This window comes from Ambystoma mexicanum, chromosome 8, assembly GCF_040938575.1.
Source record: "Ambystoma mexicanum isolate Mex_15411 chromosome 8, UKY_AmexF1_1, whole genome shotgun sequence".
Lineage (NCBI taxonomy): Eukaryota > Metazoa > Chordata > Amphibia > Caudata > Ambystomatidae > Ambystoma > Ambystoma mexicanum.
This window is the reverse complement of record NC_090929.1, coordinates 733,609,063-733,624,145: the sequence shown is the minus strand read 5'-3', so window position 1 is coordinate 733,624,145 and position 15,083 is coordinate 733,609,063. Positions and strand designations below refer to the sequence as shown.

General features: G+C 46.1%; 1 protein-coding gene across 5 annotated transcripts in view; it reads right to left on the bottom strand.

Annotated features, from left to right (window-relative positions):
- WASHC2C (WASH complex subunit 2C) overlaps positions 1–15,083 on the bottom strand; it is a 2,476,852-nt gene that overhangs the window by 1,224,449 nt on the left and 1,237,320 nt on the right. The window lies entirely within an intron of this gene.

The following is a 15,083-nucleotide window of genomic DNA, read 5'->3' as shown; positions in this document are numbered from 1 at the left end:
GGGAACAAATACCAATAGTTATGGGTAGGTGACAGTGAGGTATTTTGCAAACACACGGAAGGTTCAAGATCTATGTCAATCGAATTAAAAAATGCACAGTCCTAACCCTCTACTTCCTGACCCTATCTGATTAGTAAATAAATTCTGTATATGCCCAGACCGCGTGACTAATACATAAGGAAGACATTTAAATAAATAAAAAAAATGCACATCCCAGGTCTACATGCCCAGTGTAGGAGCCCGACCGCATTGGTGTACTTGATACCACTGTACTATAAGCGGAAGATAGATAAAACTGCCTTCTTAAGGACCGCAAGGGAAGATGGAGCTCTGTGGATATGATATAATACATATTACTGTTGAGTTAAAAATGTAAATCTTTAAAACCAATATAAAGGGCGTGGCTAGGCAGCACGCCATGGGGCAGTGCTTCCCTTGAGCTCCGGGGTAAGGTGCCCAAGCCACGTAATTTTAGCACCTTAAAACGGAAAATTCTCGCTTGTTTTCCTGCATCGGGGGCGTATGAGGAGACACTGACGCAGCGGATACATTTGTGGATGAAACCGCACCACATTAAGTCCGTTATCTGACTTTGATTGTGAGCTCCGGCGGCAACGGGGAAGAAAATGGTGGCGAGCGCCATCCCAGGAGAGCTTTGAGTGAGAGGGTCGCTGATTCTGCCACCCGCGGGCCGGGGCGCTCCCACCCCGAGAACTCAAGGACACAACACGGCCGGGACTTACCACTGCCTCCGCCGGGCTCTTCATGAGAGCACGGCGGCCCTGTGGGGCCGGGACACTTCGACGGTGAGCCCAGCAGAGGGGGAGGGGCCGATGCCATGGACGGAGTCTGTTTGGTGGTCTGCCTGAGAGCGGGGCGGCCCTCCCATTAAGGCGGCCAGAGCGGGAGTGCCGGGGCTGCAGAGCCTCGGGCAGGCCGGAGCGAGTTGGGGACTCTGCTCTGACGGGTCTGCGCACAGCGCCACCCCTGGGAGTCCAATCGGGGTGGCGCACAGGATAAACACTGAGCCCGAGGGACCCAGAGGATCGGCCCTACTTCTGAATTGGCCAGGTCTGGAGCGATTGAACAGCAGGGTCTTGGGCGGGCCGGTCTGGATCGGGGCTCGGTCCCGCTCCTGTCTGCCAGGCGGAGTGACACACGCCGTACCCTGGGGAATGCCTACTCTGAGATGGAGACACGGGGCCCCCCGGGTACTTGCCCCCAGAGTTGGAGCCTGATGGTGAGGTGCGGGGGTGCCGCGAGATAAGGACCCCGACCCACGCCTGACACCCTTGCGAGCTGGAGGACTACCGGGGGCAGCATTACTAAACCTTGGAGAGCGCAATCTCGCCCCGGGGGGAAGATGGGACCCCTTTTATATTGACCGAACAACATCGACACTGCAGCAACCCCAAGGGACCTCCCAAACCTCCCAAGGGCCCAGAATAAAATTTCTGCAAAAACATAGAAAGATCATCTACCCTATCTGCGCACTCTATACCAAAACAGCAGAAGTTGGCCCTGCATATTTGGTGCCCCACGCTGCTCCACCTGCTTTGGGGTCAGACGTAAAAGATCACAACAACCATCCCAAGGAATGGCCAAAACAGGAATAAAAAAGAAGGGATCCGGCATACAGGCTTACCTGGCAACACAACCTGTGGCCCCGCCCCCCCACACGCACGATCACAGCGAGATCCACCCAATGCTGTCTCTGAATCTGGCCCAAACCATGGCAATGTCCAAGGAGGAGCTGGAGCGAATGCTCAGATCATCCAAACAAGACATTACCCAAGAGATTAAAGAAGAGATCAAGACCTCCAAAGACTGTTTGCCCAGTCCCTTGCAGACCTTACTTCCCACCTTGGCGGGATAGAATCCAGGGTTAGCGACCTGGAAAACACAATATGCGAACAAGCCCATAACAATGAGGCCCTAACAGAAAGGGTGAAGATCATTGAGGAACACTTAGAAGACATATGGGCAAAGCAAGCCGACTTGGAAAATAGGTTGAGACGGAATAATGTACGCCTCCGCGGAATCCCCTGGCAGATCCCTGATTAAGGTTTAGCCGAATATTTGGAGACATTGTTCAGATCCCTGCTTGACCTTTCGCCAAATGAAGCCTTACAGCTAGACAGAACCCACCGGGTATATTCCTCTGCCCAGCTCAAAAGGAATCTGGCACCAGACGTTCTCACGCGAGTACACTTTTTTCGCCAGAAAGAAGCGATCATGGCGGCAGCCAGGGCCTCGGATACGATACATTTCCAAGGCGCGAAGGTCCAACTCTTCGAAGACCTGGCTCCCTACACGTTAGCATGCAGACGGCGTCTACAAAAGGTAACCTCCTGGCTGAGAACCCAGAAAGTCTGCTATCGATGGGGATTTCCTTGTAAGCTGATCTTTGACTTCCAAAGCCAACACTACGTAATGTCCTCCAAAGAAGAAGCGAGAGCATTGATGCTGGACGCACCCGATAACGGAGAGCTAAATCAGCATGCTCAGAACACAGATGGGTCCAATCCTCACTCCCTGCCAAAAACCGGAACAGGGAAAATTTGGCGGCGTCACCAATCCGCGACGAATCTGCATCAGGAACCTGGCCCAGAGAAGGTAATCTCTATCCCTGAGGGGAAAGCAGCCCTAAACCGGGATAACAGGAAGATTGGGCGGCCACCTGACCTGTTTGTACTGCATTTCAAAATCTGTTTTGGGAGGACACGCTCTCCCCGACGGTCTCTACTGCCCCACTGATGCTTCTTGGTCAAACTGGACCCCATGTGGCCAACTTGGGGTTCTCCAACATCTGAAGATGTCGTTTCCCCTTTCTCGTTGGATGCTCCCAGGGGCACCCTATCCTCAATCTCGGGCCGAGAGATTGGGGAGAAATGCACTGCCCCAACATAAAGTTACACAGCTCCCTACCGCCACTGTATGCTTTGTTTGGCTGTACTTAGGGTTTGGCTGTACTTGGCTGTACTTAGGGGCGTTGGAAATTTCCACATGATAATCGGCTTGGGCGCCTGAGTGGATGGCGCCCAATACTTCACACCTGGTTAAAGTTAACTCTGGGTGTAGGAATAGTACATTCTGGGATGGAAACTACTTGCTTATTTTGTTTTGTCTGCTATTGCTTTGATTATTATTTCTTTTTTGAACCAGAAGCTGTTTAGTTGGTATTGCTACCCCTCTCACCAAGGACCTCCAACAGGTCACAATACAAAGAACTCTCTGGCTGGATGCCTCGCCATTGGCAATTCTGGGGGAGGTTACTTGAAGAGAAGGCTCATGCGACTACAATATGGCAACCCCGAGTTATAGATGTATCTTCCTTAATGTGCAAGGCCTGAACTCCCCCCTCCCCCTGAAACGGAAAGCACTCTTCCATAGATTAGGGTCCTTGGATGCAACATTTGTATTTCTTCAGGAGACTCACTTGCGGCCAGAAGACGAATTCCGCCTTAATGATAGGCTTTACCCCACTAAATTCTTGGCCTCAAGTGGACTGAAAAAACGAGGGGTTGCCATACTAGTGCGCAGGGGGATTTCCCTTAAAACCATAGGGGTGGTACAAGATGAGGAGGGGAGGTTACTGTTGGTCAACGCCCTGCTGGATGGTCGCAAATTCACACTGGTCGCTATATATGCCCCCAACACTAAGCAAGATCTGTTTTTTGAAATTGTCGAAAGCCTTATTTGAACATGCAGAAGGGGAAGTGATTATGGGTGGGGATTTTAATGCGGCGGTTAACCCCCTGGTTGATAAGACCCTTCCGCCAATACTCAATGACAGGAATAACCTAAGGGCCATTTCCTCCCTGCTTAAAGAACACTCCCTGATAGAAGTGTGGAGGTACTGTCATCAAGATGAGAGGGACTATACATACTTTTCAACTGTCCATGGGGGTTTCTTCAGACTGGATATGTTCTTCATATCCGACTCGCTTATCCAGGAGGTGGAGGAAGTGGATATCTTCCCGGAGGCGCTCGCAGACCACTCTCCAGTTCTATTAATTATAGCCCCCTTCCGAGCTACCCCCCCAGACGAGATCTACTTGGAGGCTAAACGACTTCCTCTTAGAAGACCCAGTGATCTGTTCTCACATTAGGGAATCCATGAACCTATACTTCAGTGGGAACGGCAATGATGATGTGAACTGGAGCACGGTCTGGGACGCTGGTAAAGCTGTGATCAGAGGGCACTTTATAGAGGAAGCTGCACAACGGGGAAAGGCTAGGAGATTACTTCAAGAACAGTTGGAGGGGGAAACCCGTAGACTAGAGGAGGCACACAAAAAGAAACCTTCACGGAGCTCTTTAAGGGATCTGCGTATGGCGAGAAAAGCACTTAAGACACACCACATGGCAAGGCTCTGGGCCCGGATGGCTTCACAAACAAATTTTATAAAACCTTCTGTAAAGACCTCACACCGCATCTCACAAAGTTATTCAACGTATGCTGGGAAACAGGTACTGTTACACAGTCCATGGCAGAATCGAACACAACCCTAATCCTAAAGCCAGGGAAGGACCCAGCAGAATGGTCATCTTACCGGCCCATAGCCTTGCTCAATATGGAAGCTAAGCTATATAGCAAGATTATAGCGCGGCGACTGGGGGAGATTTTACCAACACTAAAAGATAGGGACCAAACGGGTTTTATCCAGGGGCGATCTGCCCATGACAACATTCGCAGAGCGAATGACTTGATAGCCCTGGCCCCATCACTTCTGGGCCCTCTATCCAAGCTATCTTTAGATGCGCATAGAGCATTTGATAGCATGTCCTGGGAATACTTGCAATTGGTCCTGTAGGGCTTTGGGTTTGGCCCACAATTTTCTAAACTGGTACTATCAAACTTCCGAATCCCCTCCACCCGAATACAAATCAACTCTCGGTGGACACCCCAGATACCCCTTAATAAAGGAACAAGACAAGGGTGCCCCCTATCACCGCTGGTCTTTGCGCTAGCAATGGAACCCCTGGCCCAACATATCCGCCTTCATCATGGCATTCTGGGGTTTGAGTTGGAAGACCAATGTCACAGAGTCGCACTTTATGCAGATGATGTGCTCTGTTTCTTGAGAGACGCTCAGGCTTCAGTACCTCCGCTTATGGGCCTCCTTGATCATTTTGCAGGAATATCGGGATTCACGATAAACATGACTAAATCGATAGGCCTGAACCTATCGGAACCACCACATGTGTTAAACGCCTTACGTAACACCTACTCCCTCAGATGTGAAAGCTCTAACATTACGTACCTTCGGGTGCATCTGACCCTGATCTAATCGGGCCTATGGAAAGCCAAGACCTCCCCTCCCCCCTATTAAAAGACGCCAAAGAATCTTTACAGAAGTGGGCCCTTCAGGAGATATCGTGGTTAGGGCGCATAAGCGCCGTCAAAATGACCTTACTCCCTAGGCTTCTTTACACGCTGCAGGCGCTCCCTGTTTTCATATCAGAGCGAGACCTATTAAACCTGCAGAAAGAGATAAGCTGTTTGATATGGCAGCGGAAAACGCCTAGAATTCAGCGTAAGATCCTCACTCGGGGCAAACAGTTGGGCGGACTTGGACTCCCATCTATAGTGAGTTATTACTGGGCAACCCAAATTGCCCCCATCTTGAGCTGGACCAACCCAGTCGACCCCCCCCGAGTGGCAGGACATTGAGCAACTGTTCGCTGGAGCGCCCCTCTCTCACCTTCCTTTCCTCCCACGCGAAGTGCGGGCCTCCCAGAAGCCCCTTCTCCCAACTACAAGGACAACTCTCCGCTGTTGGGATAGGCAGTATAAACTAAGGGGACTCGCCCCAGGACTAGGACCCCAATCACCAATCAACAGGACCCGGTCTTTACTCCTGGGCTCCAGGTTAACTCCTATCGAAACTGGACAAGTGAAGGACCTCTATGATAACAATACCCCACTGACCTTTGTCCAATGCAAAGAAAAGTTTGGCTTCCCTGAGACCGAGAGGTTTAAATACATAAATTACGGCACTGGGTTACCAACCCGACCATCAAAAAGGCTGCCACCAGACCCCCTCTAAGGCCTAGAGCTAACGGTCGCGTAAGGCCAACGTTCACATAGAGTACCAATCTGCTATCGTCTCCTAGAAAACGTCCCAGAAGACGAGAAACTCCCGTATATGATAGCATGGGAGAGAGAACTAGGGATGGAGATACCCCAAGAAACATGGCAAAGAATCTGGGACAGAGCACACAGGTCCTCTAGATGCACGTCTGTGAAGGAATATGCACTTAAGATCTGCTATCGTTGGTACTTCTCACCGCAGAGGCTACATGCGATAAACCCAGAATATCCGGATACGTGTTGGCACGGCTGCGGGCGAAGGGAGACTGTCCAGTCATCCAAACTTACTGGCTGGAGATTAGGTCAAAGATTAAATACATGCGGAATCCTACTCCCCATGGACCCGCTAGTAATGCTGTTAGGCGATTCACCAGATGATGGGTCTTACCCTCGTTCTGGCCCTATTGCCCGACTGATCATTCAACCACACATGGCGGCCTGCCTTACACAAGCTCGATTTTGGAAGGAAATAGAGGGCCCCCACATAACATACTTGTGGGTAAAGGTTTGGGAACTTCTGAGAGTGGACAAATTAACAGCTGCAATAGAAGGCCAGGCACCCAAATTCTCAAACATATGGGGACCATTTCTAGAGCACGTTGCTGAAAGAGAACATATGTTTTTCCAGCCGAGATTGATTAAGTACCTTTACCAACCCTGACACGCAGTTGGCCCGGAAAAAGTAACTATCAAATGGTGATCTGGTAATGAGAGAGACACGGCCCCTCACAGGGCTTCGCGATTAACTGTTGGTGACTTTGGTGAGGTTGTTTCCTTTTTTTGTCTTTTTTTTTCTTCTTCTTCCTCTCTCCTACTATCCCTAGTTTTGAGTCTTACTAGTTGTTAAGCGTCCTTAGCTTAGTCCCAGAGGATGTTTATGAAATTTTATATACTTGATGAATCATAAAAATGTTAAAAATGAAATGTTGATGTTTGATTAGGAAACTAATTGTTGTTATAATTCCAGCGACAAACTATGAACTTTATCTCCTCGCAAACGCTGCCGAAATCGATGTAACTGATGAATTTCAAATGACATTGGTCATGTCCATTTATTCATAGTTGTGTGATTAACTATGTTACCAATTACAATGACACTTGATGAATTTAATGTATAATCAATATTTCAATAAAAAGATTGACAAAAAAAAAAAAAACAATATAAAAAAAGAGTTTAAACGGGAGATATAGAAAAACAAGGGATTAAGCTAAAACCAGATTCATCGCCCGCTGAGTGTGTGCAGTTGGTACCACATGTGGTGAGTGTACCCAAGATTTAAAGAGACCTCTAATGTGATCAGAAATATTAAGCATCTAAAGGAAACCGAATCAAGAAAGAAACCAAAATACAACGAAGAAAGTTTCGTGTAGTGTAGGGTGAGTCCCATCAACATCATGCACACCTCCCAAAAGGGCCCGTGTCTATTTCACCAAGGATCACAAGATCATACTCGGGGAGAACCTACTATGCAATCGAACCATGTATTGTACTCAAAGAGATTTCTGCTTCATAAATGTAAGGCTAGTATAGCATGTCATGCACCTTCAGAATCATTGCAAAATCTGAGCGTCTTTTCAACTTAAAACAAGGAGAAAACTAAATTACACCAACTATTGTGTTTCACACCAATGAGTCAGTTTTACATGTGATTCCCTACCAGAAGGACACAATCCTACATACCCCCAATACAAAGAAGGGGGGGTAAAGCCGCAATGGGCTAATCCATCAAAACTGTTCCTCCCTTATCTTTGCATGAGCCGAGTGCTGGCCATAAAGAGATTAAACAGCCCACAGTTTTGAACGCCAAATTGAAAAGGACTTGCCTACGAAATCTGCAAGTAAAAAAACTAAAGAAAAAGAGCCCAAAGAATCCCTGCGCAATAAGGTTCTTGCCTGGTTGCGTCAGAGAACTGGCCCAGGATTAATCAGACTCAAGGACTTAATGATCATTCGGAGGATAGATCTAAGTGACTGGTATCTGCTACCCAATTGTGACTGCATTTTGGTGGGCTGTGGGTCCAGCACCTTGCCTGCTTTTCTTAGACGATGCAAATATCTACCCCAAAGGGACCTCGAACTGTACATTATTCTCTGAATTTAGATCTTCAGAGAGTTACTCTTATGGTTCTTCCTCTTCCTGATTACTGTTAACATGCTTACTCTGATTTTCTTAATACATGAACTGCAGTTACTAAGTGGATGGTGATGGTTATGCCTTGCCCATTTTTCTCTTATCTTGTTATCGACCCTTATATGTATTTATGTTGTTTGTCCTGTCTGCGCCCTTAAGCTTCCGGGTCCTCAGGTACGCAATACAAATTCAATAAAGTAAAGTAAATATGGACAAAGGACGAGTCAGCATTGTCGCATAGCGCTACACTCGGTTCTGAACAATTTTCCCAGAACTGTAAATGGAAAAATAGGAGAAAAAGAGAGAAGGAACAAAGGAAAGAATTAGGGAATTGAAGTCTCCATTAATCTAGCTGCAATCAGCTATATTACAGTGTGGCTGCAATGACCAACTGGTTAATGCTAAATGCTATAACACCACACAATCACTCTACTCACCCCTATACTTAATTCCTGAAACTCAGGAAATAGTGATGGTAATAATGGGTGCCCAATTCTTCTGTGCCTCGACTTGGGTTGGCTGGTTAACAAATGCGCTCTGGTAGCTGTTATGCTGGAAGAGACCAAGCCCATATTGGAAAAGCCACGTTACCTAAAGATGTTAACCCCAAATGGGATATTTAACTAATACTCTGTGGTGGAAGGGTCACCTCCAGTTTATGTATGCCGGTCAGAATGGCAGAGTACATGCGTTACATTGACCTTAATGAGCGTTTAATTTAATTTACATTCATATGTGGGGCAACTAGTAATCCCCTCCACCTATGAATCACTGGGTCTAGCAAAAAGCATAAAACCCACAGCTATTGTCCGTTACTGCAATCCCGTACTGGCCAACTGATCACCCCCAGCGTGCTAAACACATCGCGGGAGCTCGAAAGAGGTGCTTTCCGCGTTTGTCCATCTGCATGTTGAGATAAAAGCTGAATGCCATCAGCATATCCCAATAATTGTATTCAGATGACTATTAATGATTGGGTCTAGCAGAGGGCATGTGACCCACCACCACTGACAGCATATAAGGTCTCTTGCAATCCCGCACTAACCACTTTGTAACCCCGAGTATGCTACGCACATTGTGAGAGCCCAAAGGAGCTGAATGATTTTTTCTTCCCTCAGCATGTTCAAATAAATGCTAGATGCCGACAGCATATAGCAATAATTGCATTCAAATGGCAAACCATCATAACCGCACAGTAAACTCGGACAAATTGCCCCTTACCTAATGAACAGCCGCATATGCCTGTTCTCGAACTCGCTCCTTCAAAAGGCATGCAAGAAACTGATCATGCGTCTTCAAAAAGATTATAAAGGAGTCGTAACGATCACGTGTGCACACGTCGGGGGACCTATGAACATAGAAATAGTACTTGGTCCTCTCATCAAGTTCAAATCTTACGAAGGGGGACTATTCGCATGATTACGCTCCATTGAACAACAAGGTTTCATTTCCTAACATCCTGTTCTAACGGTTGCTATTAAGATGCCTATACATCACAGTCCATTGCGTATTGCCAATGCCATCAATCTGCAAATTATGCATCATTAAGTCCCAAAGAAGTATTTTTGTTATTGCTACATGGAAAATGGGACATGAAATCTTTACATTTTGCCCATATGAAAATAGGATAGGACAGCCCAACCCAGCCATATAAAAACGGCAACGTGAGCAATACCCAACTCCCATTTATTGGACCTCATTTTCTTTCCTTTTTTGTGTTATTTGTCTGGCTCATAATGGAACCGCCATATGTGGTACCAACTGCACAGTTGCGGAAACACCCCACCGCTGCCTACAAAACAGTCAGGGTCACATCGTAACTATGGGGAAACCATCCGTCGCCCAAAACTTGAGCTCTTCAGTACCAAATCCAAGCGTCTAGGGGACGGCACACTCAGCGGGCGATGAACTTGGTTTTAGCTTAATCCCTTGTTTTTCTACATCACCTGCTTACTAAACTCTTTTATATTGGTTTTAAAGATTTCCATTTTTAACGCAACAGTAATATGTATTATATCATATCCACAGAGCTCCATCTTCCCATAGGGTCCTGTACTGTCTTCCTTATGTTTTCGGCACGCGGTATGGCCATATCCAGAATGTGTTATTTATTAGCCATCTAGGGTCAGTAAGTACAGGATTAGGACTGTGCATTTATTAATTGGATTGATCTAGATCTTCAGTCTTCTGTGTGTTTGCAAAATACCTCACTGTCACCTACCCATAACAATTGGGATTTGTTCCCTTGTTTTCTGACATTCTGTTATCAAATATGCATAAATATGTATGATTGCAAATTTTTCCTGTTAACGTGAAATGTTAGGTTTGGGATATAGGTCACAAGTGTGAATTTATGGCTTTTGATGAATTTTACATTTATACTAGCGTTTGTTGTATTTGTACAATTAAAAACAGATCAAATATACGTTTTATGGTCTATGTTATAGGACCCGTGGCCTACTAAATAAATTGATTCTTTTATATACATCTGTGTGCGGTCTTTTAGACTAAATTTATAGTCCATTAACTTTGGCCAGGTGTCAGTGAGGGCCCAGCCTTTGAATCATTAAAGTGGTTCATTTAGGGGACTCTCCTTTTTGTGTTAATTGCCTTACTCTGCTGAGAGATCCTATACTGTGTCCTGCCTTCAGTCATCAGACCAAGCAATCCGGAGGTCAGGTCCACAGTTTCAACATAGCGGAGCATCCAGCATAAACATTTTCTTCTAACGTAAGGTACTGTGGGGAAAAGGGTATTGATTCCCTGATTCCAGAAAGTCGCTGCAGAGCGTTGGCGTGCATGCAGGGGTGTCTACGGGAACACCCTCTTACCGCGGACTCAAGCCTCTGCGTGTGTCCCTTCAGAGAGTCCTTTATCAGGGTCTCCAACATTGGTTAAGCCTTCTTGTATCTTCTTCCCTAGAGACTAGAAAGTATCCACAGGAACTTTTGATTTCTTCTTCTTTGCAAGATTTTAAACCCGATATGAACTATGATTATTTTGTGAGTGTGCAGTATTACCGATATAACTGTCAAACTCCTGTAACAATTGTATGCGTTCAGCAACTACCAACTAAGAAGTGACTACTTGAACGTATTGAAAAGTATATCTATGTGTGATGGTTTAATGCGCTAAATATTTAATAGTGGCTCTTGTGTAATTATAATAAATATACATTTAAGTGTAAGTGTTTCTTTGATGTACTTTATTTACTGGGTTCAGTGTACTTAAATACAACTCACACTTTCCTCTTAAGCCTGACTTTCCTGCCACTCTACCAAGGTCATGCGTTACTATCAAGTAGGACTTTAGGAAAACTCCCCTAACAGTACCTAGTGGTTTCTTCCACTAAACCCAATATAATCAGCTGCCTAAAGAAGTTGGAGCGTCTAGGGGACCAACCATGTCAATCCCCATCCTCTCAAAAGAAACTTCCACAAAAGGGAGAGGCACTAAAGGTGCCACATTCTTGGCACCACTTTTACCAGCTAACTGGCAAGTGTGGTAACTCCTACAATGTTTCTCAACTTCTGCACCCATCTTGGCCCAGTAGATGTACAATTATATCCTCTCCTTATTCCCTTTTGAACACAAATGACTAGCCAGGGGCACGTCATGTGCTAATTGTAGGAATTTGGATCTCAATTCTTGGGGTACCACCAGTCTCATGAGGTTCCATAGGTGCACTGTAGAGTAGGCAATCCTCCCAGTAAAGCCTAAGCTTGCCAGGTTCTTGCCCTTTCCTCTGGGATGCTGCCTGCTGACGCAGACTTTCCAGAGAGGGATCCTCTCTCTGTCCCCTACTGAATTCTATCCTTGCAGGTCCACCTTCTGCAAGCAAAGTCTGCAGATCAGGATGGTCTCTAGGATCCAGACCTTTCAGACAGGGTTGAATCTCCTCCACCTCCGACTCATCACAAGATGGTTCTTCTGGCACCAACTCAGCCTCAGTTGGTGGTGGGGTCACAGGTGGGACCTTGGTTTCTCTTCTACAGGAACTAGTTTCCTTGAAGTTCTGGGCTTGGGGCCCTTCTTTCCTTTGGAGACTCTGGGTTTCACTTTGGTCACAGTTGGACGGTCTCTTAAGGTTGCCTCCCTTGCTTTCCTTGCCAACTCTCTTCTCTTCTTTGAAGTCATTGCCCAAAAGTACCCTACTGCGCACTTCAGACTGGACACTCACATTGATTTTAAAAGTCATGTCATTAAATTTAATGATAGCTGGCAGTATGGGACACATTTGGACTGGACCTCCTGCTAACTTGGTAAGCCTTTTGGGAGACTTAGCGGTTTCCTCAGGTTGAAAGAAACATTCATTTAGCAGTTATACTGGCCCCAGTTTCTCTATTAGCATGGGTGTCCTGACCATTAACAACTACACTGTCTTCATAATTCTCTTTAGTACTATCAGGAATGGAATTATAGACCTCACTGTTCTGTTGTTCCCACAGTCCCAAAGGATCTAAGTGATCCGACCACGGCTGATTTTGCCCGCGGTCGTAAAGGTTTGCATGAGAAAGGTGCGAACTACCAAAAGTTTGCACCTTTCTCATGCGAAAACACATACATACTATGGGGGCTGCAGGGGTTTCCCCCACAACCCCCACTCACTATACTGCGAAGTATAGTGAGAGGGGTGTTTCAGGGGACATTGCCGCAGCCCCCATTTATTGTCTTTTTTTGCGGGTGTGATGCGAGGGTGTCCCCCGCATCACCCCACTCATTATACCACACAGTATAGTGAGCGGGGTGTTGCGGGGAACACCCTTGCAGCCCTTTCTTCTTTTTTTTTTTTTACTAACCTGCAATGCTACCACCAAAGGTTCGAACCTTTGGTGTTCAAACCTTTGGTGTGTGGACCTTTGGTGGTAGCATTTTTAGAACCTTTGGTCATTGCGACCATTTATAGTTGGTAAAAAAGTACAATACTGTCCCAAAGATACTAAAGAAACTCTAGCTTGACCACCAATGGGTTCTTCAGCTGGAGTGTGAAAGCTAGCACATGTCATTAGTATATCCTCATCATGTGTGAATGATAAGCTGACAGATGAGATCCCTGAAGGTTTACCACTTACATGTGGGATCTCCTTTCACAATGTCACCAGACCCACACACCACACATTTCCCAAATGTCTCCTGGAATGGGGATTTCTGGTAACCTCCTTCTGGTTGGGCCCAGAGGTTGCACTAGCCGTATAAGGTTGTTTAGAGGAATATTTACCCTTGTTAAGTTTGTGGACGTCTTTTGGTGGGGGATTTATTGAATGATCCTTCTAATCTTTCACATCCTTTTTCCAATCCTCTTTCTTATGAGGAGCCCCAGAATCCTTGTGAGTAGCCCTGTTGGGCACAGACAAATTAGCAGCCTGTGCTAACTTCTTGGGGTCCAGTTCCTTAGAGTTAGCAAGGTGCTGTCTCAGCTCTGGGGGACAGGCATCAAAAATACTTTCTAGCATGACAAGACATCACATATCATCGTAAGTGCTCACCTTGTAACCCTTAATCCACCCATCTAAGTTCTTCAGGCTTTCACAGACCCAAGTGGCCCACAATTTGCCATTTCTCTTCTTGGGGTCCCTAAACCTTTTCAGGTTTTAGGAAGGGGTCTTCCCAAACCTGGCTATGAGAGCAGTTTTTACCAACTGGTAATCTTGTCTATTAGCTTCGTTCAATTCCATCACAGCCATTCTGAGGGAGCCTAGAGATTACCCACGGGAAACCAAAAGAAATCACTTTCAAATGCACCTTGTACTTTGCATGTAAACTCAAATGCACCAAGCCAATCCAAAATAAGGAACACGTTACTTACCTGTAACTATTGTTTTGCAGCATGGGTCTGGCATGGATTCACATGCTAATTAATATTCTCCATCGTCGGGCCAGGAATCCTCAGTAAAGGAAAACACAATTTCATTTTCACTAACAAACTGTATTTCTCCTTTAAACGAATCACTGTCTTCTGGGTCATACTGCCCCGTCCAATGACAGTCCTCTCCCTACCTCCACTGGTGGCCATCTTCAGATTTGGTAAACACGTTAAGTGGCAGCATGACCAAAAAAAGCTGCAGAGGGGAAGGAGGGAGGGTACGCACTTGAATCCATGCCAGCCCCATGCTGGAGAACAAAAGTTACAGGTAAGTAACTTGTTCCTTCTCCAGCATGGGATCTGGCTTGGATTCACATGATCATGAATAACAAATACACAGCAGTACAACATTACACAACCACAGGAGGTGGTAAGGCTCAAAAGAAGCAATGAACTCTTACCCCTAGAACAGACTCATGGTGGCAACAGTAAAGACAGACATAAATGATCACAGTTCAAGGGTGTTTATTAAACTTTATGCAGGTTGGAAAAATGCCTAATCTAAACCTAAATCTAAGATGGAAGCACGTGTCGACCATCAAATGAAAATAAGGCAGTGCCAGTGTATCAAATAAAAAGGACCGATACCAAGACATCTATTGCCAACCCTTACAATACAAAAAGGATGTGGGATGGTTTTCAAGAAAAGAAAGAAGTGTTCACAAATAACATGTCCAGATGCGGTAGCTCGGGTCTCCCTTCCCCACGTTTTGAGCACAGGGTAAAGTGGGATCTTGGAGCACAGCACACCCTCGAGCTTTCCCAGCACGAGATGACAGTTCCGGTTTCAACATCTCAGAAGCCTCGACAGCCAAATCTCTTTTCAACAAAAGTCTCTTGCCTCAAGGATCTTTATAATAATAAACAAACAAAGTTCCTTCAAAAAATTAAAGTTTGTTTCCACTGTTCACATGGGTGATGGCATCACCTCTGGGTCCCCCTCTTTCGGGCTTGGACCCTTCAAAAACTGTTCCTGTCAGTATTAAGGCCT